The 7779-nt window shown below is 54.9% G+C and overlaps 1 long non-coding RNA gene across 1 annotated transcript; it reads left to right on the forward strand.

Annotated features, from left to right (window-relative positions):
- The first annotated feature begins 463 nt into the window (after positions 1-463).
- Positions 464-7406, forward strand: LOC147582731 (uncharacterized). Its single transcript, XR_015248774.1, has 3 exons — positions 464-553; positions 1625-1746; positions 6931-7406. It is a non-coding gene; the product is annotated as an uncharacterized LOC147582731 (long non-coding RNA).
- The last annotated feature ends 373 nt before the right edge of the window (positions 7407-7779 follow it).

The raw sequence follows: 7779 nt of genomic DNA on the forward strand, positions 1-7779 counted from the left end.
GCGTCTGGCTGGGGAGGGCTTACCCAGACCCTCCGGCCTGCCCCTCCCAGCTGGGCCCTGGCCTTAGCCCCAGTCTGGGGTTGGGGGGGTGGGCGCAGGCTCATCGCTCCCTTGGCCTCAGGCTGGCCCGGCCAGCAACAGCTCTGTCTCCTGCTGTCAGGGCTGCCGTCATGTGACAAGCGGCAGATGGGCCTCTGATCAATGGAGCCCGTCCCTGAGCAAGGACGGTGGGGCTGGGGGCAAGATGGGGGAGCGGCCGCTAATGGATGGGCCCGGGAGCAGTGATGGATGGGCAGGAAGAAGCTGCCATTTGTCTTGGGAAGTGAGTGGCTCCAGGGAGGAGGAGAAGGGAGGGTGGCCAGTGGGCTGGAGGGTGGGTGGGGGGTGGTGGCTGGGAGCCCAGTGGGACTGGGGAGGCGGGCGCTCTCTCCTGTCTTAGCACCCCCCCCACCCCGCCCAGCCCTGGCCAGGGGGACCCGCACACAGCGTGGAAGGCCCAGAAGAGTCCTGTGAAGATGGAAGTCAGATCATGCCCTCACCTTGCTCGTTCAGGGTAAGTCAAGTCCCCGCAAGGCTTTCCTTGAAGACCCTCGCGATTTTCCCCTCCTCCGCCGTCTCCCCTCTGACCTCGCCCCCCACCGGGGCCCCTGCTCATGCTCCCCTCTAGCCAACTTGCTTGCTCTTTCTCAAAGGCCTCTGGGCCTTTGCCCCGGCTGGACACACCCCGCCCCCTGGACCGCCCTTTCCCAGATACCCGCTCGACAGACTCCCTTCCTGCGGGTCAGATGTCAGAGAGGCCTCTCCTGGGCACTTGTAAAACAGTAACGCCCCTGTGCGCATGTCTGTGCCCCTGCCCAGCACACGCGGTCACCCTTACTCTGCCTCATTATTATTGTTTTTTCAGTACCAGTCACCTTCTGACAACCCATTTATTTGTTTACTTGCTGCGGTCTGTCTCCCTCACTGGACTGTGGCCACCACGAGGGCAGGGAGTTGTCACTTCTGTTCGCCCCTGCAGTGCCAGTGCCTAGAACGGCACTCCGGAGGGGCTCAACGAATATTTCTTCTCGGTCTAAGCGAAAGGGTTCAAACCCCAGCTCCGGTGCCTGCTGGCTTCGTGAGCTTGGACCATCTCGCTGAGCCTCAGCGTCCTCCCCTGCACAATGAGGGTGACTGACTGTCCCTCTTCCAGAAGCCCCGTGAAGATTCCACCGGACAGGTGCATCCGCCGGGGGCTGGCAGTGGCCAATGCCTCTAACGCGGAGCTGGATGTTACCAGCATCCTCCCGGGACCCTGATCACGGGGTCGTCCCTCTGTCTGTTCAACCCAAGTCTCCGCCCCTCACCTTGGATCCCCCCCCCTGGAAAGCTGGCCTCCCCTGCTCCCCCAGCCATCTCTGAAGGAGATGCTGTGACATCGTTCCTCAAACCACCGTCTCCCCTGAGGGTAGGCCCTGGTCCTGGTGGCTCCCAGCAACCACCCCCCCCCCCCCCCCCCGGCCTTCTGGGTGGGTCGCGTCTCTGAGGTGTGGCGAGACTCAGTGGTCCACACTGCAATCCGCTCAATAATTCTCTTTCCCGGTTTCCTTTCCTTCTCTCGTTCACCTCCTCCCTCGCCCGGTAGTGTTTCCAGGAATCACCGCCCACGTCAGTCACCTGCACTTGGATCCTGTTTCGTGGTCTGCTTCGGGGGGACCCCAAACCGGGAAGATGTGGCGCCTCGGTCTTTTCACCCTTCACAAGAAGGTAACAGAGTTCCAACCTCCTGAGCTTGTGGTTAATTTTGTGCTGGCTTCATTGGCCCCCGGGGCCCGGATTAAACGTTCCTTCTGGGTGTGTCTGTGGGGAGGTCTCTGGATGAGGTGAGGTTTGGAACTGGGGGACCGAGCAAAGCGGAGGGCTGTCCCCAGTGTAGACGGGTGCAGGCCAATCCACTGAAGGGCTGAGCAGAACAAAAGGTAGAGGAAGAAGGAATTTCCCTCTTTTCTTCCTGCCTCACTGTCTGGGCCTGGAGATCCCGCCTCATTTTCTCCTGCCCTTGGACTGGGGTTCACACCATCAGCCCCGCTGGCCCTCAGGCCTTCAGACGCAGATTGAATTAGGCCATTGCCCCCAGCTTGCAGATTATAGATTGTGAGATTTCTCAGTTTCCATAATTGAGCCTGTACATCACACTAAATCTCCATAGGGATACGCATCCTACTGGTTGTGTTTCTCCGCAGAACCCTTATCATCTCCCAACCAATCTCTGCCATTTGGTCCTCCCTGGATGACATTCTCTCTCCTCTCCAGTCCCTAGTCCTCAGATATGGCCAAGTACTTCTTTAAGTTTGGGGTCTAAGTTCTAGGTGAGGCCAAGAGGAGCATAGAGCCAGCCTGTCACCTCCTTGCCTTATACCTCTGTTGATGAGTCCCTCTGTTAATGAATCTCCCAACATCAGATTCCGTTAGCCCCAGTGGTTCTTACTGCATTAATGAGGGAACTTAGAGCGCTTGTCTTTTTTTTTTTTTTTTTTTTTTCTTGCTGTGCCATATTTAGTCCCAGGGGCCAAGTTTCTCTTGTCCCCGGGCACATTGGTAGACTGGTGGTGAGGCTTAGAGCTCCAGGCTGCCAAGGTTCTTACAGAGTCAGAGTCTATCAGCCCAGACAAGACCACCAGCCAAAGAATCTGTCAAGCTGTAGAACTGTGAGAAATAATAAGTCATTATTATTTCAGACCACTCAGTTTTGAGATGACTCATCACACGGCATTGGATAATGGGGACGGAAGTTGATATGGGGAGTAGAGCGTTGCTGTAACGAAACCCCTGAATCACTGGGGCCTTGACTTAGGGACTGGGTGGCGGGCAGACTTTGTGGAGTTAGTGAGGGGCTGTTAGAGGCTGGGGAAAGGGCAGCGAGTGTTGTCGCGGGTGGGAGACAACAGGCAGATCTGGTGCCCGTGGAGCTTGGGAGATAGGAAACGTACTTGCGCACTTGTGGGTCTGCCCAAGGAGACCTCTGGATCTGTCCGCGAAGATATCGCAGGGTTGACGGCCTTCTCCCAGCGGTATCTGATAAAACGTGAGAAGAGAGACGTGAACTCAATAGGGAGCAATTTGGTTCGCAAGCAGGTTTTAGAGAAATACAGAAGGTCGGGGACTTGTTAGGGTTGAAAGCCCCCTGGTCTCCCCAGTGGGTAAAAAATTCTTTAAGCGAGAAGAGAGCTGACCTAGAGATAGAGTCAATGATGTTATTGTAAGACCCCTCGTTCAGGTGTCTGGGAGATTGAAGGTGGTGCTAATAAACCCTCTTGGCCAGACGAAACGGCTTCTAAGAATCTTCAGGACCCAAAAGGAGAGGGAAGGAGAGAGAGGAAGGACGGGAGGGAGGGTGAGAGAGAGGGGAGAGAAACCGGTCTCAGCTGGAGTGAACCCCAGCAGATACACGGGAAACCCATCAAAGTTTCAAGAGAGCGGATCTGGATCCGTGAAAACACTGCATGCTTGAACTTCAAGGGGCTACAGTTGTTCCAAGAGAAAATAGCCCACCTTTCTATGAGCATGCTGAGAAAACTATTCAGAGGCAAATACCAGCCATTTCTGGAGGAACCAGAGGGATGATAAGGAGGGAGAGACTCCAGAGTTCGGAGAGGAAAGCCGACAGCCATGGAGATTTCTTGATTCTCCCAACTCTTGGTTTTGGCTCAGGTCGTGATCTCGTGGTTCACGAGTTCAAGCCCCACATCGGGCTCTGTGCTGACGATGCGGAGCCTGCTTGGGATTCTGTCTCTCTCCCTCTCTCTCTGCCCTTCCCCTGCTCATGCTTTCTCTCTCTCTCAAAATAAATTTAAAAACTTAATAAAAAAAATCACACAAAAAAGTTAAAAGCTAAGGAAAAAATTATCCAATAACAACCCAGAATCTGGCCCAGGATAAGACGCTTTTGTCCCCGGCCCGCGGTTAGTGGAAAGCACAGTGTCTCTAGGAAGGCACTTCTCTGGGGCTTGGAACATTCCTTCTCTGACCCTGGGGACTGTCATCCACCCTTCCTGCCATCCTGGCCGTCGGTTCCCTCCCCCCAGCACCCCGTGTCCCCTCTGCAGCGGGAAGATCACTATCTCGCACAGAAGGCACAGAAGCTCCCAGGCTGGGCTGAGCTCCTGGCGCCCGCCATCCATCATTGGCACGGCTTCGGCCCCAGCCCTGGCCTCCCCCTTCCCCCGGAGCTTCTTGCCCCTCCTGTCACTAAAACATCGTATTGTGTTGTCCTGAGCAGAGTTTATGGGGCACCGGAGTGATGAGGACGGAAACAGAATAATGGGGGCTGGCTTTTCACAAGGCCCCAACAGCTAGTTGTGCAACCTTGGGCCAGCCACTTAAAACCTCCCTGCGGAATGTGCCTTTTGTGAAATGGGGCGACGGGAGTGTCTCGCTCCTGGGGCTGCTGGGACGGGCAGAAGGGGTGATGCGGGTGAAGGGCCCCATGCCATGGCCGCGTGCTTATTAAGGACTTGCCCGAATTCTAGCCCTGGTTGTGAATCCCTCCGCAGCTGTGTGACTTTAGGCAAACCCCTTAACCTCTCTGAGCCATTCCTTTCAAATGGCGATAGTAGCACCTACCCCAGAGGGTTTGTTCCTTGATTTAGCAAATGTTTATCCCAGACCTTCTATAGGTCGTGCACTTTGCTAAGTATTGGGGATACAGTGACGAGCAGGACAAAGTCTATGGTCTTATGTTGTTGATTGTCTATCGGCAAAGACAGAAATAAAATGCATAACTGGGCTGATAATTGTCATGAGAAGCAAGAAAATCCCTGGCACCTAGAAAGTTCTTAAGGGAGGCAGCCTCCCATGACCCACAGCCCCCGGCCACATCTGAGCCTCATGAAACGGTTACTGGCGTCTGAGTACAAAGCTAACTCCCACCGTCTAGGTGCTGGCTCATCACTGCCCTGGGGAATCTTCTGTATTGTCCTGAGTGACCTTTTGGAAGATGTGGCTTCTCCCCTGGGCCAGAGCACTGCTGTTCTGAGCCACCAAGATCCTGAGCCTTCATCCCAGACTTTGATTGCCCTTTGCTGTGGGCTGTCTGGTTTCTTGTGACACAGTCCCTCTATTCTTTAGGAAATTTTCCCCTTCTTTGCTGATGCCGAGCGTGGCGAGGTCCCCAAGGACCCCTCCTCCTTGTCTACGGAGTAATAACCATCCATTGAGCATTGTGGCATGCTAGGGCACTTAATATTCATTATCTCTAATCTCACAGCAACCCTGGGTGATATCATAATTCTCTTTTTACAGAGGAGGAAATGGAAGCTCAGAAAGGTTGAGTAAATTGCCTGTGGTCACACAGCTGGTTGGTGGCTGTGTTGAACTCAAACCCAGTCACTCTGTGCCAGTCTGGGGATGATCAGGAAAAATATGATGGGATCAGAGTTGGAGAGGGTCGGGATGGGGTCAGGACACAGGAGAGAAGTCCAGAGGCTGGGTAGGAAGTCTGGAGGTGGGATCCTGGCATTCATGGCCTCTGTCCCTTTGGGAAGGTATCTTCATGCCCAGGGAAAGACAGGAGGGGATGGAGAGGAGGAAAAATGAGACATTCTTTAAACACGTTGGTTCCAAGACAGCATCTGAACAGTTGCAAAGGTTGTACACTGCACAACTCTAGATAGCAGCATTCACACTAGTCCATGAGAATGGCATCACGTAGGGATATGTGGTTCACATCCTATGTTATAGGAGGACTTCTAGGCAGTCCTGGTTATGAGGCCATGGAGGCAGAGAGAGTCTTTCTCTCCCAGGAGCAGCGCCCCTGGGCTCCTGCAGAAGAGAGAGATCAGAGAGGGTCAGCTCATAGCAGCCATTGAGCATCTCAGGAAGAATGAGATGGAGGTGTGGGCCCTTTCTCCCCCAGCAAGCTGTCTTGGGTCTCTCCTTCACCACAGTTACCTGCTCATAAGGACCTGGTAGTCTCACCCTCCGCTACCCAGACTCTGAGGTCCCCACATGCCCGACCCTCCCTGCAGGGTTGCTGGCTTTCGGGGCCTTGTCCCCAACCCAGCGGGATCTCTCCAGGCAAGTTCTCCTCCACAGCTACAGAGTCTACCTCCCCTTTGCCCCAGGATAGCCTCGGGGGCTAACCTGCCTTTTTTTTTTTTTTTTTTTTCCAGAAACCCTTCCTGCAGCCAACCTGGGAGTTCGGGAGGCCAGGGCGGGTTGAGGGAGGGACTGATGTGTCATCCCAGCCATTCATCTGCCTCCCATCGACTCAGCTCTAAGAGTGTACCTCTTTAAAATGCAGGGGAGGCTTGAGGCACCGGGCAGTCTCACTGCCCTGTGGCCTCACCCACCCATTCCCCCTGCTGTGTAAATCCCCAGGCCCCCTCCCCTCCCTGTCAGGGACTGATTTCAGCCCACAATGGTGATGCTTTATTACAGCTCACTTCCTGCTGTGAGTAAATAAGTTTGTCTCCTTTATATTCCCTGGGCAATTAGGAGAATGAAAGACTGAGCTTTGGATTAGCATTTATTTCCTCCAAACGTTTATATGAGGCCATTTTCCCACTGACAAATTGTGGGGCAAATTGTTCTCGAGAAAGTCTGTCTGCGGCAAAGGTGCCATGATTAAACGGCTGGTGTAAATTTGGGGCCATAAATCCTTTCCCTGGGTTAACGGGATTTATTTGCAGCAACTGCCATTATGGGCTCAAAGAAATAATAATAAACGAGGTTGATTTTGCACCTGTTTCAAGGTAATTAATATGCACACTAAAGGGAAAAGAGATTATTTTTACAAACTGCCCGGTTTGTGGCTCAAAATCTGGAGTCGTTCTGGGTCCCCCAGCTCGGCGGACAGCCTCTTTCAGGATGGCTGGGCTTCCAGGACCGACGGCTGGAGCTCCGAGGTGGGGGGGGGGGGGTCTGGATCTGACCCAGAGCTCTGTGTTGTAGGTAGGAGAGCCCTCGAGTCAGCATGAGGCGTGGGGGGTTGTTGGAAGGCCCAGGGCCAGAGCAGGACATCTGCGAAACTCGAAACTCGAGTGCGGAGTGCTGGACCCAGCTCAGTGGCTGCAAGCGACAGAACCTCATGGTAACATCTCCCAGGACTGGAGGAGGCTGCAGGACGCTGAGCCCTAGGGATGGGGATGGAGACTCAGGACCAGTGGGTCTCTCTCTCTCTCTCTCTCTGCCACTCTGCTCTGTGGACATTCAGGGACCTTGTCCATCATGCATTGACCTCCCCCCCCCCCACCACTGTCACGCCTGTCCCCATGCCTAAGTGCCCTGCCTTTTGCTTACAGACCTCGTCCTGCCCTCCAGCCCAGGCCTGCTCAGATCCCTCCCCGGGAACTCTGAGCCTACACTCCAGCCACTGCCTGCATTACTGCTCCCGACAGACTCATCCCGAATCCTGCGATCTGAGCCCCTCCCAGGTGGGGGCTTCCTTGGGGGGGGGAGTCTGGACCCCGGACTTCGGACTGGGAACAGGAGCAGCTCTGATTGCCTCTGGCTGCTCAGGTCCTGGCTGGTCCCCATCTCTCCTCCCACCTCCCAGGTGAGGTCCCAGGGGACTCACTGGATGCCCAGAGGAAAAAGCTTGGAGCGATCTGTCCAAACGCAGATACAATGGTGGCATTTTCCAGACGGGCAGGGAACGTGTAACAGGCGTGGGCCCGGGTCTGCGTCCTAGCTCCCCGCGTCCCAGCTGTGTCTTCCTCGCTAAGCCCTTTCACCTCTCTGACCCGTGGTCTCCTCTTCTGGGAAGTATGACAGCAATGTCCAGCTTGCCTGTCTTCCCCC

This window comes from Puma concolor, chromosome A3 (assembly GCF_028749965.1).
Source record: "Puma concolor isolate L17-30 chromosome A3, mPumCon1.1.hap2, whole genome shotgun sequence".
NCBI lineage: Eukaryota > Metazoa > Chordata > Mammalia > Carnivora > Felidae > Puma > Puma concolor.